The sequence below is a fragment of the Peromyscus leucopus genome, chromosome 4 (assembly GCF_004664715.2).
Source record: "Peromyscus leucopus breed LL Stock chromosome 4, UCI_PerLeu_2.1, whole genome shotgun sequence".
Classification (NCBI taxonomy): Eukaryota; Metazoa; Chordata; class Mammalia; order Rodentia; family Cricetidae; genus Peromyscus; species Peromyscus leucopus.
The window spans coordinates 96,454,819-96,475,754 of record NC_051066.1 but is presented as its reverse complement, the minus strand read 5'-3'; the positions used below and the strand labels follow the sequence as shown (position 1 = coordinate 96,475,754).

The 20,936-nt window shown below is 43.2% G+C and overlaps 2 protein-coding genes across 12 annotated transcripts in view; one reads left to right on the top strand and one right to left on the bottom strand.

Annotated features, from left to right (window-relative positions):
• Positions 1-18,708, bottom strand: part of Snap23 (synaptosome associated protein 23) — a 34,989-nt gene extending 16,281 nt beyond the window's left edge. For 2 of the 11 annotated variants that reach the window (XM_028854425.2, XM_028854424.2), the window contains exons 1-2: positions 18,619-18,691; positions 12-79 (exon numbers count right to left, since the gene is read on the bottom strand). The gene's annotated coding sequence lies outside the window, so the exon portion shown is untranslated. Of the gene's footprint in view, positions 1-11; positions 80-14,816; positions 14,920-18,618 lie in introns of those variants that run through there. The other 9 variants (XM_028854423.2, XM_028854422.2, XM_028854421.2 and 6 more) reach the window with 8 other exon arrangements.
• Positions 18,709-18,750: 42 nt separating this feature from the next.
• The window catches only part of Znf106 (zinc finger protein 106), a 58,495-nt gene continuing 56,309 nt past the window's right edge, over positions 18,751-20,936 (top strand). The window contains 1 exon segment of the mRNA XM_028854410.2: positions 18,751-18,897. The gene's annotated coding sequence lies outside the window, so the exon portion shown is untranslated.

The following is a 20,936-nucleotide window of genomic DNA, read 5'->3' as shown; positions in this document are numbered from 1 at the left end:
TAGGTACTTACCAGGCAAGTAGATTAAAAGGGTCAATTTCATTACCTGTTCAACTACACCACAGAGCCAGGAACTCAGGCTAAGAGGAAAAATGGATATTTAATGCTATTAGTATAGGAAGTACACCTAAAACATAGGAGAAATACTCTTTTTTTTTTTTTTTTTTTGAGACAAGCAATCCTATATCCTAAGTGGGCTTGGACTTGCTTTGCAGCAGAGGATGACCTTGAACTTCTGATCCTTCAGTTCTGCACATTCTGTGTGTGGGAACACAGGGTTTCACAAATGCTAGGACAAGCACTCTACCAACCAAGCTACATCCCAGGCCCAGTTGTAAGTACTCTTTCCAATGGGAAAGTGGTTCTTGGCTTAGAACACAAGGCCTCAATGAAATTTAAACTGTGGAGACTATTAGAATCAACTCTCGGGCCAGTGAGTCCGCTCTGTGGGTAAAACCACCTGCTATGCAAGCATAAGCACCTACGGACACTCAGATGGCCTCGCAGGTAAAGGTGCTTGCCATGCCAGCCTAGTGGCCTGAGTTTGAGGCTGGAACCCATCTAAGGTATACGCATTATGGGACAGATACAGGTTTCCTTCACTGCATTTGATAGCTTTATATTACATTTTGTATGTTTGTACATGTATGCCTAACATGTGCCCATGTGTGTATAAGTCTGAGCACATGTATGTCATCGAACAGATACTACACTGCCCCTGTGTCAGAAAAGAGTCTCAGGATACTTGCCTTCCACCTTGTTTGAGACAGGGTCTCTTTTTGTTCTCTGCTACACAGACTAGGCTGCTAGGTCCAGAGATTCTCCTGTCTCCACCTTCCCCTTAGCTATGAGTACTGGGATCATACTTGAGCTACTGCACCTGGCTTGACAGGGGTTCTGGGCATCTGAACTCATGTTCTCATGCCTGCATCGCTATCACTTGATAACACCAGGCTCACAGTCTAGATTTGGGGTCTTGAAACATTTTCATTGTTGTTTCTGAGAAAGAGTCTCATGTAACTCAAGCTGGCTTCATACATGCTATGTAACTGAGGGATACTTGGAACATCTGATCCTCCTGCCTTTGCCTCCCAAGTGCTGGATCAGAGGTGTGGGCCACCATGTTCAGCCTTTGGAAACTTGTGATTATAGTAAGGTAAGGGATGTCAGTGGGCAGATTCTGACCAGGGAAGCTACTAAAACTCCTAACACCCACTCTGAAAGCTGATCAACAAAGAACGATCATGCACAAATGTTAAAAGTGTTGAGGTCAGGAACCCTGCTGTGAGCTATACTGATAAGCAGAGAATCAAATTAACCAGAAATATATTACTAGACTACACTTTTCAAAAGGGAACAGGTTTTGCTCATCATTCTGTCTAACATCTCACAAGATCTGACAGTATGTACTTAGAAAATAACTAATGAATGAACAAACAAGTAGAGAAACAGGGCGCACTCTCAAAGGAATACAGCTCTTAAGAAAAGAGCTGCACTGGAGGAAAAAAAAAAGCCGGGCAGTGGTGGCGCAAGCCTTTAATCTCAGCATTCAGGAGGCAGAGGCAGGTAGATCTCTGTGAATTCGAGGCCAGCCTGGTCTACAGAGCGAGTTCCAGGACAGGATCCAAAGCTACACAGAGAAACCCTGTCTCGGAAAAAAAAAAAAAAAAAAAAAAATACTGCACACGGTAGTAGCAAAAAGCAGGCAAACAATCACCAGAACCACACCCCAGAATTTACCACTGCAAGTGTGTGATATGGAATTAAATGGCCAGTTGGTCACTGTCAAATTTCCTCTGTTGGGGCTGCGGGTGCAGCTCAGTGGCAGAGCATTTACTTTATATGCACAAGGCCCTGGGTTCAATCCCCTGTAATGTAATAATCATATACTTTTCATCTTTTGTGTGTTGGGAATTGAATCCAGGGCTTCAAACAGGCTAGGCCAATGAGCCACAACTCCTAGTCTTTAAGTTTTGTGTGTGGCTGTGTATGCAGCTAAATGTACCACATGCATTTAACTAAGATTCTGAGCCTAGAGCCGGGCGGTGGTGGCGCACGCCTTTAATCCCAGCACTCGGGAGGCAGAGCCAGGCGGATCTCTGTGAGTTCGAGGCCAGCCTGGGCTACCAAGTGAGTCCCAGGAAAGGCGCAAAGCTACACAGAGAAACCCTGTCTCGAAAAAAAAAAAAAAAAAAAAAAGATTCTGAGCCTTAAAAGTTCATGTAAATAGTATATTTGAGGTCAGTGAGATAAAGGTGTTCATCCAAATCTAAGGACCTGGGTTCCACCCTAAACCTACACGGTAGGAGAAAGAGACCCTCCAGGTTGTCTTCTCAACGTCCATGTGTGTGTGTGTGTGTGTGTGTGTTGTCACATATGTATGCATGTTTGCAGACAGACGCAAATAAATTAGTTTTTACAAGCATCAGAAGTTCCAAATCTAACTTCATACTTTTCATACCTATGGTTCAGGCAAAATATTCACACACTGTAAGTAAGAAATATTGATACTGGACAGATGGCTCAGTGGTTAGGAGCATTAGCTGCTCTTGCAGAGGACCTGCATTCAGGTCCTAGCCTCCACATGGTGGCTCACACCCATCTGTAACTCCAGTTCTAGGGGTCTCCTGACCTCCAGCACCACACACACACACACACGGTGGACAGACATACATGCAGGCAGAACACCAAACACATAAAATAAATAAGTTTTTTAAAAAAGATATAAAGGCCTTCCCTGAAATAGCAACTATTCACTCATTAGATATTAACATGAAACTGTATGCTTTATTAACTTGCTAACTGTTTAGAAATCTTTAGCTTTATCATACATCTCTATGCTATGCTATCATATCTCTTTGGGTAGGAGTGGTGGTATACACTCAATCCCAGAACTCAGGAGGTTGAAACAGGAGGATTAGGAGTTTGAAGATAGACAGAAAACACAGCCAGTCGAGACAGTATGGGGGAAGAGAGATGAAGAGAGTTAATTTGTACCTTGTCACCTCCAGATGGTTACAGACCTTTCCTTGCTCTACACTTGTCTGCTTAGGTAGATTCCGGCTTCTCTGTCACTTCCTAGAGCCCCAGTCAAAACCTGCTCTTCCTAAGCAACATGCTCTAAAGTCACCCGTGGTTCCAATGAATAACTCCTTAGTGCCCAACAGAGGGATAAGAAACAAGAAAAACCACTACACATTAATCAATTAATCCCTGCAAACAGCACCTCAGCCAGGTTTTCAGACAATATACTACAGATACAGAAACATTGTAGGATAAGGAAGCCCAGATCTCTCAAACACACAATTTTGTAATTCTATTCCTACTGTTGATTCTTGCCAACTACAAGTCAATATAGTTGTTAGTAAAAGCTAAACAAAACAAAACTCTCAAATGGGTTCAGAGAGAGGCTTGAATCTACAGCTGATCTGTTTCAAAACTGAAGACTAAGAATCCGGCCTTCTAAAAATCAAGAGATATAGTTGGAAAGTAAATGAATCAGGTGACAGTGAGGTCATCTGGAAACACGCCCTTTCCATGAACTCAAGTTCTGCTTAATACTTCCCCCTTCTCTAAGCAGAGGACTACGATAAGGATCTGGAAGGAACAAAGACCTCGCACACTAGGTGTGCCAATGTCAGGAAGCAGGTGTGTAGACTTGGGATTCTTTTAAAGGTTATTTTTGCTAATGTGTATATACGAGGTTTATGTGCACTACATGCACACAGGAACTCTCAGATGCCAGAAAAGGGTGTTCTTTGACCTCCATGTGTACACACACACACACACACACACACACACACACACACACATAAACATACAAACAAAGAGAGTAAACAACCAAGACTCAGTTTCCTCGTTGTAAAATAGGGACAATAACATACTTTGTTGATTTCTGGTGAAGACGTAAAGAAATGCAGGCAGCTGGGACAGTGCAAGCCTGTATTCTCTGTACATAGAAGCAGAGGATCAGGAATTTAAGGTCAGCCTAGGTTACAAAGAAAGATTCTCAAAACAAACATACATGAGTGAGTCTTCAAAATCCTTAGCACAGCCAGGTGTGGCAGCAGCACATGCCTTTAATTCCAGCCCTCAGGAGGCAGAAGCAGGTGGACCTCTATGATTAGTGAATTCCAAGTTAGCACACTCTCTGGCATGTGCCTAATATTCAATAAATGTTACCCACAGCCGCCCCTACACACACACACACGCACACACACGCACACACACACACACACCACACACACACCACACACACACACACACCGCCCCTTCTTGTTTCTTTGTTTTTGAGAAGGTCTCATGCAGCCCAAACACTGACCTAAAACTTACGTATTTGAAGACAACTTTGAATGAATGTCTGATTCTCTCTATCTCCCATGTACTAATATTCCAGTCCTACGCCAACAAGCACCATTTAAAGCTTGGCTAATTTTTTGTTATTTTTAAATGTACAACTAATGGGTCCTAATATTATTACCAAGGTTGAAGTAGTCGACAAAACCACATATTTCTTTACAAATCTAAAAACATAAGCTTCCCCATAAATGGCCTTTTCTCTTTCTTCTCTTCTAACTTCACAAGTAATAAGCAAATGACACAAAACATGAAAAAACAAGGTGAATAATGTAATTTTCATTAAAAATGCACTATAATTACAGTAGAGAAAAATATAAACTGAAAAAGTCTAGAATAGATTTATCAAAATACTTCTAATTGGCTGTGATATACTCAAAGTAGACAGACATATCAGCAAATGCCCACTGTCCTATCACCTGGAAGGCTCACACAGGAAGATCGAGGATAACCTGAACTATAGGGAGTTCAAGGCTATTTTGGGCTACATACTGAGACCTTATCTCAAAAAAATGGGGATAGGGTGGGTAGGAATAGAGTACTTGGTGCTCTTACAGAGGGCCTGGGTTTGGTTCACAGCCCATATAACTCCAGTTCCAGGGGGTCCGACAACTTCTCCTGGCCTCCTCAGGCGGCACCACGCACACACAGGACACACACACATGTATGCAGGCAAAACACACACAAAAAATCCTTTCAAAGTAATTTTTTTCTTCTTTACCCCAATTTCCCAAATCATTTGCTATAGGGTTATATTGTAAAATTTCACATATTGATCTTCATCATTTTAAAATGATAGTTTACAACAACCAAGAGAATTTATTTATATGAATGGAGAAAATAGGCAGCTGGAGATATGGCTCAGTGGTTAAGAGCACTTACTGATCTTCCAGGACCCAAGTTTGGTTCCTAGCACCCATAAGGAGGATGCTCACGACTGCCTGCTACTCCAGCTCTAGGGGGATCTGATGCTTCTGGCCTCTGCAGGCACTCAGACTCATGTGCACATACCCATACACATACACATGTATACACATAATTGGAAAAAAAAAAAAAGAGTGGGGCAAGGAGGTAGATCTCTGTGAGTCTGAGGCCAGCTCGGTCCTCATCGTAAACTCCAGGCCAGCCAGGGCTATACAGTGCAACCCTGTCTCAAAATACAAAAAAACAAACAGAATGGAGAAAATAGAATAAGAAATAAATTTTAGACCCAGGTTCCAAAGTATAATACCATTTCCTGGTTCTCTTGAGAGAAATCTTGCGGTTGGCACATACAGTAAATCTAAATTATCGGAAATATCTCCAACCACTGGCAGATGATCAACCTCTCTGAATAATTTCTCCTCCTTTTCCTCCTCCTCTCTCCTCCTCCTTCTCCTTCTCCTCCTTCTTTTTTTGTTTTTTTTCGAGACAAGGTTTCTCTGTGTAGCTCTGGAGCCTGTCCTGGATCTCACTCTGTGGATCAGCCTGGCTTCGAACTCACAGAGATCCACCTGACTCGGCCTCCCAAGTGCTGGGATTAAAGGCCACTCGGCCAACCTCTCTGAATCATAAAAGAACAGAAACAATAACAGATTTGTCTGAAGTACTGCTAACAGAGTTTATAGGGAAACCTTTACTGAAGGTTAGATGGAAAATATTTTACATGTGGCAGCAAGAATCGGTTCAAACAAAGTCTCAACAAGTTCTTAATAACCTTTTAATACAAACTGAGCAAGCGGATGAAAGAATCCCATAAAGAAAATGGAGACTGTAGCTGGAAAAGAGAATTTGTAACAAGCTCCTTGTTAGAAATCCCCTCACAGAGTAAAAGAAAAAGAAAACAGAAAATGACAATAGTCCTTCTTTTCCAGGGGATACACTTCAATAGCCCTGAGTGGATGACTGAAATTACAGAGTACAAACCTATGGGTTTCTCTTTTTTTCTGCACATACCCATGATAAACATGCATTCATCTTTTCACCTGAAGAAAGCACTATGTAGCTTCTGCTGACATATGTGAATCGGCACCACCACTATCAAGTTTATTATTAAATTGTTATTATTAAAATAAGGGTTACCTGAATGAACACAAACACAAAGATACCCAAGTCTGATCAAAGAACTAGCCAAGAAGTGACTTATGGGTTGGTAAAGATGCTCCACAAGGGGTAGTTCAGTCTCGGCAGGATGGGTTAGGATGGGTCAGGATGGCATGAGATTAGACTACCACAGTCAAAGTAGCACAGAATTTAAAATGGACACTCTAGGCAGGTATGATGGCACATGTCTATAACCCCAGCACTGGGAGGAAGAAGAAGGGATGACTTCAAGGTAGACACCAGCCTTGGCCACCTAGTTTGACTCTTGTCTCAAACAAAAACAAATTACGAATTGCTTATTTCTGGAATATTCTATTTAATACTTTCAGACAGAACTTGACCACAAGTAACAGGAACTGCAGAAAGTGAAACCACAGATAAGAGGGGAGTATTGCAGAAACTCGGTTTTGTTTTTCGAGATAGGGTTTCTCTATAGCAGCCCTGGCTCACTCTGTAGACCAGGCTGGCCTCGAACTCACAGAGATCCACCTGCCTCTGTCTCCCAAGTGCTGGGATTAAAGCCGTGCGTCACCACTGCCCAGCTCAGAAGCTATGTTTTAAACAGGGTCTTGTAGTGGGTATTTGTTCCACATTAAGGTCTCTATACAGCCCAGATTGAACTCTAACTGGTGGTCTTCCTGCTTCCCAATGCTAGCATTAGTAGTAAGAGGTACCTTGTCACTCACATAGCTGTTTACAGGAATTGCTTTATAATTCAAAAGTGAGGAAATGGGTGGAGGAACAGAGGAAGCAAAGCTGGCCATGAATGTGTGATACTGGACAAAGAAATACACGGAGTGCCATTATGCTTTCTGAAAAAAAGAAAAAAAAAAATCAAGCTTATGCAAAAGTTTCTTTTTTCTTTCTTTCTTTGTTTTTTTTTTTTTTCTTTTTGGTTTTTCGAGACAGGGTTTCTCTGTGTAGCTTTGCTCCTTTCCTGAACTCACTTGGTAGCCCAGGCTGGCCTCGAACTCACAGAGATCCTCCTGGCTCTGCCTCCCGAGTGCTGGGATTAAAGGCATGCGCCGCCACCACCACCGCCCGGCTGTTTCTTTCTTTTAAGAATAGCTGACTCACTCTGGAGGCTTAGGTAGGAGGATCAGTCATCAGTTAGAGGCCAGAGAGGCTACACAGTGAGACTAGAAAGCAAACCCAAACACCACACAAAAACAGTAGCTGAGAGCAGAAGATGGTGTTTGCCTACCATGTGCAAGGCTCCTAATGTGATCCCTATCATCAGACAGACAGACAGACACACACACATACACACACACACACACACACACACACACACACACACACTCCAGGTGGCTTTTAATTAAATAGTTTCTGACTACTATTTTGAAAATTTAGAAGAAGCTGAGCATGGTGGTCCATGCCTATAAATCCCAGCACTTAAAAGGCTGAATTGGAGCTATTTAGATGGCCCAGTGGTTAAGAGCACTTGTTACTTTTGCAGAGGGACCCAAGTTTAGTTCATAGTACCAACATGATGGCTCACATATGTCTCTAATTCTGGTTCCAGGGAATCTGTCACCTCCATCTGATCTCCATGGGCACTGCACTCACGATGCACTTATATTAATGTAGGTAACACATACACATTATTCACAACAGCTAAGTAGGAGGAGGGAACAAATGTCCACATAATGTGATATTATTCAGCTCTAAAAAGGAATTGAAGTATTTACAGTCTACAGTATGTGTTAGCACTTAAGGCATTAACCAAATAAATGAAAATAAACACAAAAAGGCCATATATTGTATAATACCATTCATAAGAAATCTGTTTTATTCTGAGTCAGGATAGCCCTATGCAGCCCTGGCTGACCTAGAGCTCACTATGTAGATCAGGCGGGCCTCAAACTTAAAGAGATCTACCTGCCTCTGCATGTGCCATAATGCCCTGCAGATTTATATGAAATCTTAAAAATAGGTAAATCCTAGCCAGATGTGTTGATGCATCCCTTTATCCCTAGTACTCAGGAGGCAAAGGCAGACAGATCCTCAGCAGCATGTGTTTATGCCAACTTCTTCAAAATTTGAAAGCTTATCTTTCTCTAGGTGTTTTGTTTTTGAAGCAGGGTCTCCCTGTGCATTCCAGGTTGTTCTGAAAGTCACTGTAGCCTAGTGACCTATCCTCCTGCCTCAGCCTCTCAAGTGCAAGGATTACAGATGTGGCTGCTATTCCAGGTGTCTTTCACTCATTTTACAAGGGAGCAAGAGCCAGTCTGATGTTGCTTGCCAGACACTTAGGAACCCAAGGCAGGAAGAAGTATTTCAAGTCTGAGGCCAATCTGGGGTAAAAGAAGACTTCTATTCTAGTCTAAGCTAGGGTGTAAACCCGTCTGGAGAACCAAAATAAGTAAAAGGGAAAAAGAATCCAAGTTTTCTATCTCATAGCAAGAGAAAATTATTTTAAACTGGCATTCCAGGCTATCCTAACTAACTATGTGCCCAGCACAGGAACCTTCATGGGAGAGGAAGGGGGTATTAAACACATCCAAACTATAGCAACTGGCAATCAATCTACTTAACCTGCTTATATGACAGTTCCTTACATTTATTAACAGTTCTTCCCAGAATTGTTTCTGAAATAAAATGTTTATCATAGTGCTGGCCAATAAAGATTTATGAAATGTAAGCTCTTAATGAACTGAGCATTTATCAACTTGATGATGATGATTTGAGATGGTCTTGCACTTCAATCCTATGAGAGCTAGGAGTACAGGTGTACACCACCATGCCTAGCTTTAACTGAGCACTAACAGTCATGCTATCAGCCATGTTCTTTACCTGTGGCTCTGACTCCTATTATCAGAATGTTTGAGGAAAACTTGGAATCAGTTAAGACCATAGATAGTTTAGGTATATATTTTTGTAGTAAGACAAAGCCTTATCAATCATCTTTACCCCATATAACACAGTCCATGTCATGAATGCCTTCAATCTAAGCTCTAGATCAGTGGTTCTCAATCTGTGGGTCACAATCCCTTTGGATGCGCATATCAGACATTTGATTACATTATGATTCATAACAGTTACGAAGTAGTGACAAAATAACTTTATGGTTGGGGGTCACAACATGAGGAATTGTACTGAAGGGTCACAGTATTAGGAGGGTTGAGAACCACTACTCTAGATGTACAGTTATATGTGCACCGTACCTACCCACACTTTACTTCTAGACTTCAAAGAGAAATGTAGGGAACAGATGCAAAAACAGAAGAAAGGATTACAGAAAATAAGCCACAACCTCAGATATAATCAGAAGTCACTAGGAAGATAATTTAACTCAGATTCTCTCTAGAACTATATTTGACTACTAGATTTTTTTGTTTGTGTTTTTAAGGGGTAGGGGCTGAGACAGAGTTTCAAGTAGCCCAGCCTGGCCTCAAACTCCCTACGTAGGGCTGGCAAGATGGTTCAGCAGATAAACAAGAATTCACTTCCAACAATACAAGCCTACCAGTCTGAGTTCAATCCCCAAGGAACCACATGAAGAAGAGAACCAACCCAACAAAACATTGTCCTGACCTCCAAGCCCACCCCAAGGGACACCCCTCCTGGCAAATAAATATTTGTCATAAATAAAGCATACTTCAATTCCTATGTAGCAAAAGTTGGTGTTGAACTCATGATCCTCTTGCCTCAACCTTCCAAGTATTGGGATTGCTGGTGCCCACCATAACACCTGAGCTACATTCCATTTCTAATATGAATGGTTGGCAGAATTTAGTGGTGCATGCCTATAATCCCAGCACCTGGCAGGCTGAGGCAGGAGGACTTTAAGGCCATCCTGGGCTATTTAGAGAATTTCATGTCAACCTGGGCTACTTTTGTACTTTTGTATCAAAAAGAAACACACACACACACACACACACACACACACACACACACACACACACACCCCTAGGGGTGGGAACAGGAGTTGGGAGGAGAAAGAGAGAGATAATACTTTAAGCCAAAAAGGAAACAATGTCCCAAATTTAACAATTCCTGAAGGCATTTAGATCAAATGGTTTATGTTAAGAATACTTTCCATAGCTGTTGTTCAAATTTCTAAAAGTCTTAGACTAAAAACCCAGAGCCAATATTGGGGTAAATGCTGAAAGATCAGAGAGACGAAGGAACAAGCCACGGCCACTTCTCACCTCGCCAACTGCATGAATCCTCTGACTGAATGTCTCTGAGTCCTCAGGAAAAGGGTTTCAGCCGGAAGGGCTTCAGCCAAAAAGCCTCTGGTTCCTGTCTCCTCACGCCTTGTATACTTTTCTCCACCCAGCCATATCACTTCCTTCTTAGTGCTAGGATTAAAAGTGTGTGACTTCCGCCGGGCAGTGGTGGCGCATGCCTTTAATCCCAGCACTCGGGAGGCAGAGGTAGGCGGATCTCTGTGAGTTCGAGGCCAGCCTGGTCTACAGAGTGAGTTCCAGGACAGGCACCAAAACTACACAGAGAAACCCTGTCTCGAAAATCGGGAAAAAAAAAAAGTGTGTGACTTCCAAGTACTGGCATTAAAGGTATGTGCCACCACTGCCTGGTTCTGTTTCCTTCCAAAGAATCTCATGTAGTCCAGGGTGGCTTTGAACTCACAGAGATCCAGACGGATCTCTGCCTCCCAAGCGCTAGGATTAAAAGTGTGTGCCACTACTGCCTAGCCTCTATGTTTAATCTACTGGCTTGTTCTGTTTTCTGATCTTCAGGCAAATTTTATTAGGGTACACAGTGTATCACCACACACAGCCAGGTGTGATGGTCCATACCATTGCATGGGAAGATGAGACAGAAGAACACTGCAACACTACTCCAAGGCTAGCCTAGCCCTCACTCCCTCCTCAACACACATACACCTGTCTCAAAATATAAAACAAAAAATAATGTTCCTCCCTTTATTTCTATCTCTAGTTTCTTTTGTACCTTCTTCTATGTGGATAACATTAGCCATTCTTATGTGGAGACCCCCCAAACTATGCAAATGACATGATGTAAGTGCAGCACAGAATCATATCTATTATAAACATCCATGTTTCAAAGTACAGTGAAACACATGACTCAAGACAAAAATCAAGTGAGTCAGAAGGAACCACTAGAAATCAGGAACCAAAAAATTACACTTCAGTTTTACAGAAGTGCATATATTAAGTTAACTGTTTGGTGTCTAATACAAGCTTCTGTCAGCTTTGGAATTTCCACAATTCTACCCTAAGTGACTTGAGTATAATCCAGGGGAGACAGATGTGTGACTGCAATCAATCACATTCACACTGCACATGTGGAAGGTGAAAAAAAAACACCACTCAGGCACCAGCAGCTCTCTGCCATCTGTCTAGGAAAGACGACAATCCAGCAGGCTAAACGTGTCAGATACCAAGTTTAGGTAATGATGAAGGACAACACTTCACCTCACATTCCCCACAACCGTGTTAGTTGTCCCTAAAACGCATCACATCAGAATTGTTCTGGAGTTTCCCGAGTATCCTAAAAAGAGCAATTGGTATATGCTGAGGTCTCTAAAGAGTAATTCCAAAGAACATTAAAGAATGGTGTCCCTGGGGCCAGCAAGAGGGCTGGCTCAGTGAGTAAGGTGTTGGCTTACATAGTTGAAAGCCTGAGTTGCATCCCAGGAATCTGCAGCTGTCCCCTGACTGTGGTGTGTGTACAACCACCATGGTGATTTGAATGAGAACGGCCCCCACAGACTCAATCTACTTGCACGTTGGGTCCCCAGTTGGTGAAACAGTTTGGAAAGGATTAGAAGGTATGGCCTTGTTGGAGGAGCTGTCACTGAGGGCAGGCTTTGAGGATTCAAATGCCCATGCTACCCCCAGTTAGTTTTCTCATCCCGGTGGTTGGGTCTCAAGATACGATCTCTCAGCTACTGCTACTGCTCACGTGCCAGCTCTACCTGTTGCCATGCTCCCTGCCATGACTTTAACCCTCTGTCAAACTGTAAGTCCAAGTAAATGCTTCCTTCTAGAAGTTGCCTTGGTCGTGGTCTTTTGTCACAGCAACAGTAAAAATGAACTAAGACAGAAGTTGGTACAATTTAGACCAGGATGATGTCAAACTTAAAGCCATCTGGGCCCTCAAAATAGCTCAGCAGGCAAAAGCCCTGAACTCAAGTCTGATGACCTGAATTTGATCCCTGGGACCCCACATGAAGGAAGCAAAGAACGGACTCTTACTGTGCTCTGACTACCATATGTGTGAAACACACACACACACACACACACACACACACACACACACACACAAAAGATAAGTAAAATGTAAAGGAAACAAATAACAACAAAAACCCAGAAATACTTCTGCCTCTGCCTCCAAAGTGTTGGCATTACAGGCATGAGCTATCACACCCAGCTGACATAAGGCTTTCATATCCTGACTATTGTTTACTTATCTCTTATACTTCAGTTTCTTCATTAAATGAGAATCATGCTTAAATCCAGTTACATGGCTAACTTATGCAAAATATTTATTAACAGTACCTATTTCTAGGAAAGCAGCTCAGAAGGAAGTGTACTTAGCATGCAGGAGGGGCTCTGGGTTTAATCCCCAAGCACCAAATACCAAAATAAAACAGTACCTAGAACAGAATGTTCAATATAGTTTATTTTATTTTATTATTATATTTGAGATGAAGTTTCATGAAATTGCTGATGCCTGCCTGAAACTCGAAATTCTCCTGCTTTCACCTTCCAAGTAGTGGAGATTATAGATATATGCAAAGGCACCCAGGTATAATACTGCCTTATAATTATTAAATATGTTATTATGGAACACTGAACTCAGAGCATAAACAATCATTACCATCTTAATCAGAGCAACTGTGATTGCTCACAAAAAGACTCCCAAAATTAGGCCTGCTGACCTTCCCAAACAGAATGAGAGGATGAGGTGGCATTAGACCCTCACCCCAGATTCCAGCCGCCCACTCCCAATTCTGGCCCAACCTCACTTGATCTTGAGGGTTGCTATAGCGCAGAAAGTGGAAAGCTAGAGGAAACCCTGACCAAAACCAACCAAACAAACAAACAACAACGCCCCCTCCAAAAGAAACAGTCCCACCAAGAATGGTAAATATTTGAGGTACAAGTCAAGTTATTTAATCATTTAATTTACCTTAATATGACCTGTCCCAGAGCACAGTGAGAAGTGTTTCTCCTATTTGTTATTATCTACTTCAACGTGTTTCTTCTCATTTCCTCTCACCAAGAGAACAAATAACAAGTGAGCAATGGCTTTGGGCATCAACTTTGCTAGTGACAGAAATATTAACATTTCTTACTTTGCTATGAAATAGCTTAAGTTTGGATTTCAAAGTACCTAAGCTAGCTGGGCATGGTGGTGCATGTCTGTAATCTCAGCACTTGGGACAGAGAGGCTGGCTGGTCTCTGAGTTCCAGGCCAGCCTGGGCTACACAGTGAGAACATGTTTTGTTTTGTTTGTTTTTAAGTGCTTTAGCAAATGAGGCCTCACAGGTTTTAAGCTTAGTATTTTCCCAGAGGAAAAAAAAACACGAGAAGGATCTGTTTTTTACCTGGCTATGACTGAACCTATTAGCATTTTACCAGGACATCTCGGAAGGCACCAGGGTGGATGAAGTTACTTCAATGCTTAAAACATCTTGTAGTAAGAAACTACACTATTTTCGAAAGGCTGAGAACGTGCTGTCGAAGAGCCGCCAGTTTCTAAAGTCTCCTGCAGTCACCATCCCCACCTCCAGTCCAAACCACCCAGATGACCATCAGCAAAAGGGAAAGAAAGATCTCTCTTTTCTCAACTCTGATGTCCTTCGCTTCCTCTAGCACCAGTTTGCTTTTTCCTAATAGTGCAGTAACTAATGATTAAGGACGAAGGAAAGAAGTCTAACAGTACTTCTTTTTCCCCCTCACACAAACTACTTCGAACCCAAATTGGGAAAAATCGTCCTCTGACTGACCATACTCTTGGTGTGCGCCTGCGGGGAAGCCGCAAGGTAAGCAGGGACTTTCCTAGATAGTGAAGTGGGCAACGCCACCAGCCTCAGGGCCATTCTTCTAACAACTATCTCAAAACTGTGTGCTCACTGGGGCCACCAGGCAGTTTGTTAACACTGAGGAGCAACACCGTGAGGCTGGAGGTAGGAGACAGGGAGTCGAGCCACAAGTCCAGGGCACCACCATTGCGCTGTCCTTCCTGTGCTGGGCTCGCGCTGGTCGCCAACGCCTGGCGTCCTTGTTCTCGGCCCAATCTACCGAGAACTGGCCGGAGTTCCCTTCTCCCCTCGAGTCCGACCCCACCAAAACTCAACCGCCTCCACACCCTTTCTCCTCGGGATATCATACTATCCTTCCCGCTGACCAGCTCTCTCAGCCACTTCCCAGAAGACTCACCAGGCTGCTCCCGCCACTCCTCTCCAGCCCGGAGGATCCGACACTCCTAGATAGGACTGGGAATGAGCTTGCGCGCATGCGCCCCGAGGACTTGTGCGCCTGCGCACTCGACGGGCGCCTCGGGGCGACACACCTCTGCAGCTGGAGCCAATCACCGTCCGGGGAGGGCGGTCACGTCTCCTGCCACGCAGGCGGAGAGCCTGGGAACTCACCCGTTAACCTTACAGGTTCCCCTCCCGCCCGAAGGTGGGGGCAGTTCACGTAACCATCCTTACCGAAAGCAGCTGTGCTGCGGACACCTTAGCGTTTGAACGCCGAGGAAAAGTTGGAATGACTGCCGAAGCCTACAGGGTGTTTTGATCCATCGCCAAACCGGGGAAATAGATGCGTAAACACACTACAGTGAACAGAATACGGTGCACAGGAATTCCCGGTTGCCCACAACGAACAAAATTTATTTTGAGGGGTGCCTGTACGGTTGCCGCAGGAAGTTACTCTTAGAGTCACGAAGGATAAGTAGGAGGTCCTCCGGAAGTCAAAGAAATAAGAGTTTTCCAGGCTGTGGAAACAACGGATGCCAAGAACAACGCGGCGCCTTCTGGAAGTTTCTTGAGGTTCATTCTTGTTAGAAAGTTTCACTTTCTAAGTCAAGAGAAAAATGAACGCGGGATAGCTCACACTGTGTAGTCCCCAGGCTATTTCGGAGGCTGAGGTTGCAAGATCATCTGACCTCTGAAGTGTAAAGCCAGATTGACGACATACTGAGATCTTATTTCAACACCAACACCAAAGGAGGAAGAATGAGTAGGGGCTATCAGTGGATAGGGGAGAGAGGTGGAGCACTTGCCTCGCATATGAAAGGCTTATCCCTGAGTCCTTCACCAGGAGAGCTGGGAATCAAGCTAGGGAGAGAGCCAGATCTTTAAAGATCTTGTAAATTTTGGAATAGTGACCCTAGAAATTCGTTTTATGGATATTGAATTACTGAACAGTTTAAAATCACTTGCCCCAAGAATTCTTCCAAGCACCTCTAGAAGTAAAGTAAAATGCTGGCAATCTAGGAAATAAAAACTATTTCAAAGAAATAGCATCTTCCTAGGAGACAGAAGAAGATGAAGCCTGAGAAATGTCTTTTGAATTTAATAACACAGGAGTGGTGACAGTTGACAAACATTGCAATAGTTCGAGAGGGGAGAGAAATTGGGACAGATTATATAATGCTTTTGAAAACTTTGGCCTTGCCAGAGAAAAGGGAGGAATGATGTGTTTTGTTCGTTTTTATTTTGTTAGAATTAAGACAGGCAAACTTGAGTATGGGAGAAAAGACCCAAGTGAGAAAACAATTGAATTTTAAGAAGAATGTGTGTGATAATCTAGATAGAGATTTTGAGACGGTTAGAGCTGAAGTACACAAATCACTGATGGGAGTTGGTGGTGCACTTCTTTCTTTAATCTCAGTACTCTGGAAGCAGAAGCAATGGGATCTTTGTGAGTTTGAGGCCAGCCTGGTCTACATAGTTCCAAGTCAGCCAGGAATATATAGTAATACCTTGTCTTAAAAATAAATAAATAAAATAAAATCATGCGATGGAGAGATAGCTGTTCTTCCAAAGGACATAAATTCAGTTTCCAACACCCACCTGGCAGCTCACAACTGTAATTCCAGTTCCTGGGGATCCAAACCCTCCTCTGGCCTCTACAGGCACCAGGCACAAGGATGGTACACAGATATTCATGCAGGCTAAACACCCATACACGAAAAATATCATTTTTTTAAAAAATCAAACTGATAGGAGACCTAGGATAGCAGCATAAGTCTGTAATATCAGCATCATGAGATGGTGGATTAGAGTACAAAGTCATCACTGACTATACAGTGATTTTGAGGCTAGCATTAGTTACCTGAGACCATGTCTCAAACAATAAAACCCAATGGACTGAGGCTGGCAAGGTGGTTCATCATGTAAAGGCGGTTGCCATTAAGCCTGAAGACCTGATTTCCATCCCTGGATCCCACATAGATGCTGGTTCTCTGACTTCTCTATATATGTGCACCACATGGCAAGAATGTTGCTCCACACAGACACAAATGAATAGGTGTAAAAATAAATACCCCTAGACAATGACATGAAAGGAACATTCATGGAAGAGAGACCAACCCACACAGAGTTGGGGGAGGGAGGACTATTCTCAATTATAATGACAAAATGTATCTGTAAGCCTGTATGTTTAGAAACAGGAAGTTAAGTTTTCTGAGAAGTCAAGAGATAGAGCCTCTGCTGATTAGAAAGGTGGCTGCAAGTTCAAGGAAATTGAGGAGCTTGGAGGTATGGTTGGAGAATGTGATAAACTAAGCTGACCAGAGAAGAGAACTGACAAGCATTATAAACTGCTTGTTTACAGCCTGTAGAAATGAACTAAGCAGTTTCTGTTTTGTTTATTTTTTTTCAAATCACTTCTTAAGGGCAGGGAGGAAGAAAATATATGGCTGAACTCATTTAGGGTTGGGATGGTAATGGATATGTTACCGTAGTTCTCAGCAAAGGACAATCTTTGCCTTCCAGGGGACATTGGGCAGGGTCTGAAGAGTTGGGTATATTATCTTAGAATGCACTAACAGCAACTGATAACAATTATTTGCTCCAAAATGTTAATGTTTTAAAGTTGTGAAATCCTGATCTAGGGTTATTTTGGTCCTCACTCATATTGGCTTTCCCTTGGATTATGGCTCTGAATTTATAGAGCAAAGCTGTTCTGTAGCCTTTGAAGGGAGGTAGAATGAGCTGTCCAGCAGACCTTGAATGCTTCAAGGACTTGTGATGTCACAAATGCACAACTGCAAGAATTCTCTAAACCTTTAGAAGGAATCTGGATTCATACATAAATCAAGGTAGTTGTTTATTTTTATTTGAAGCTTTGGTAGTTTCCTTCCTTCCTCCCTTCCTTTCTTTTCTTTTTTCTTTTTTTTTTTTCTCGAGACAGGGTTCTCTATGTAGCCTTGGCTGTCCTGGAACTCACTCTGTAGACCAGGCTTGCCTCAAGTTTACAGAGATCCACCTGCCTCTGCCTTCCAGGTGCTGGGATTAAAGGCCAGCATCACCACTCCCAGCTCTGATAGTTTTCTTAAATGGAGTTGTTATTGTGGTTTCAATCATAAAGATGTAGCACTGCTCATTACAATGTAACTTTATTACAATCACTATAACAGGATCCCAAAAGAGCAGGGGTGATCACAATTTAATAATAAATCAAACATCCTAAAAACTGACATTCCAAGAAAACATCACTTTTTACCTGAAGTCAAAAATTATCTCCAGGCAGTAGTAACACACACCTTTGATCCTAGATTATCCCAGCACTCGAATTAACAGACGGATTTCTGAGTTTTAGGTGCCGGCACCCTGGTATACAGAGCAAGTTCCAGGACAGCCAGGGATACACAGAGAAACCTTGTCTCGAAAAACAAAACAAAACGAAAATAAATAATTACTAGTTAGGTTAAGATTTAAATTCAGTTCTGTTTTGTTGAGACATAGTTTCACTTTGTAGCCCAGGACCTATGTAGCCTTGAACTCGCTTTGACCCTCTTCTCGCAATCCCCAGAATAAGGAGTGAACTACCATGTCTAACTTGGGGTCTGTTCACAAGTTTCACAAGGAAGGAATAGTTTTGAAATTTAGTCAAGACAGTGTCACACAGCTTTCGGTGGAGGGCTTAGAAAGTATGAGGGGAAGCCCAGAAAGAGCTAGGAGAATGAAAAAAAAAAAAAGGCTGAATGAAAGGGAGGTGCAAAGGGACCTACCTCTGTTCTTGTGTTTTGCTTAAGGTCTCTCGCCCGGTGTCCGTTGTTCACTTCTTAGGTTCAAATAAAGCTAGATGGTTGAAAGGGGCGGATTGGGTGGGGGGGAGAGGAGCGCGCCGGTCTGCGTGCGCTTGCGCGCTGGCGGCGGCGGCGGCGGCGTCAGTGCCCGGCGGGGAGCGGGTCCCAGGCCGCCGCCGGACCGGAGGCACAGGGGGCCTTTGGGAGCTCCCTCTCCGGGCCCTCGGCGGCCTAATGGCGTAGGAAGGACGGGCTGTGAGTGTGAGTATGGAGGGCCCGGCCTGGTTGGGTGTGTCGGAGGCCGACGGTCGGATGGTCTGCCCCTGGGGCAGGTGGCGGGTCTGCGCCTGCACGCAAGCCACGCCACGGTGCCTCTTCTGACCCGCGTGGGTTTAGAGTTTACGGGCGAGCGGTGCACCTGGCTTCAGGGTCCAGATTCTCACGGGGGCGGTCCGATTCTGCTCGCAGCCCCTCAGGCGGGACGCGTGGCTCCAGGTCTTTGACCTCTGGGACAGGCCCTGACCTCTGTCGGCCTAGGGTCTGGGAGGAATCTCAGCCTCAGTTTGGTGTTTAAAGGCTGCGAGTTTCAGGCCAGGACCACCTCGCCGCCTCAAGACTGACAGTCTCGCCTCTTTTTTTCTGCTTTTGAGGTCTCTGCTGTTGGGAAGCGTCTTAGTAATGTGCCAGCAACTAGTGGAACGCTGTGTGTTCATTTAATATTTAGTACAATCTCGTTTTGTAGTTATGGAGAGGAGGTGCTTGCACCGCCTCCCACTCCAGTCTGTTCAATGTAGTCATCTTTGAGAGTAAAATAAGCCATTTTGTTGGGGACGTTCGAGATTTCAATGTTTTATTCGTTTTTTTTTTTTTTTTTTTTTTTTTTTTTTTTTTTTTGTTTTGTTTTTTCTTTTTGTTCTTTAACAACTTGGAACCAGATAGGGAAATTCTTCTCTTAGCAGTTTGGAGCTATAGCTGTCCTAACGGATTATATTGAGGTGATTCAAAACGCAGATACCATTTAATACTAAATAAGAGCCACTTTCGGTCTAAAACCCCATGGGGGAATCTCTGTTCTCAAGTTTGGCTAAGAATGGAAGAGTGGATAATCAGATTCAGCTAGGGTTAACTTAGCACCCACCGTGCTGGTACTCACTACATTCAGGTGTGTCACAGAAATTTAACGCGATATTATAATTGATGATTTTTCATTAACTCTTCTCAGGTTGCTGAGATGCTGATGGTGATTTGCTTAAGTTTACATGTGTGGACTAATGAACTTCCTCAAAGGTGATAGCAAAGCTCATCTGTGGTGACATTTTGTTGTACCCTAATAAAATTTGCCTGAAGATCAGAGAACAGAACGAGCCACTAGATTAAACATAGAGGCCAGGCAGTGGTGGCACACACCTTTAATCCTAGCACTCAGGAGGCAAAATGGTCTGTCTGGATCTCTGTGAGTTCAAAGCTACCTTGGACTACAAGAGATTGATTTACTCTAGGAGAGAAACAGAACCAGGCAGTGGTGGCACACACCTTTAATCCCAGTACTTGGGAGTCACACGCCCTTAATCCCAGAACTAGGAAGGAAGTGATATGACTGGGTGGAGAAAGGTATATAAGCAGCGAGGAGACAGGAACTAAATCACTTTTTCGGCTGGACCCCTTTTGCTGAGGACTCAGAGACATTCAGTCAGAGGATTCGTTTAGTTGGTGAGGTGAGAAGTAGCCCGTGACTTGTTCCTTTGTCTCTCTGATCTTTCAGCATTTACCCCAATATCTGGCTCCGGGTTTTTTATTATAACACCATTTTAGAATTTCTGCAACACTCATATTTTTCTGTTATACCAAGTTAGATGTTCTAAGCACTTCTGTTTGGAAAGTGAACTGAAGTTAACCCAATGATCTAGCAAACAGTAGGTTTTGTTTTGATTCTTATTTTTGAGACAGAATCTGGCTTATATAGCCCAGACTGGCCTTGACTTGAGATCCTGAGTTTAGTCACAGAGTGCTGGAATTACAGGTAGTGCCCATCTTAGCTTTTAACTAGAAGAAGTGTCGAGATAGAGTTTGAAGAGAGCTTCAAAACAGCCAAGAAAGAGGAAAGGTGTGAAGCAATTTCATCAAGCTAGTTCAGAAACAAATTGCTTTGATAGAAAGGAAAGTATTTTAAAAAGAAAAACCATGGTAGTTATTGTACATCCAGATTAGAACAAATTCAAGGCTAGTCTATGAGAAAAGCAAGGAACATTGAGTGGTTCTGAGCCCTAGGATGACTCAGGGAGAACTCTACAGACTGTGTT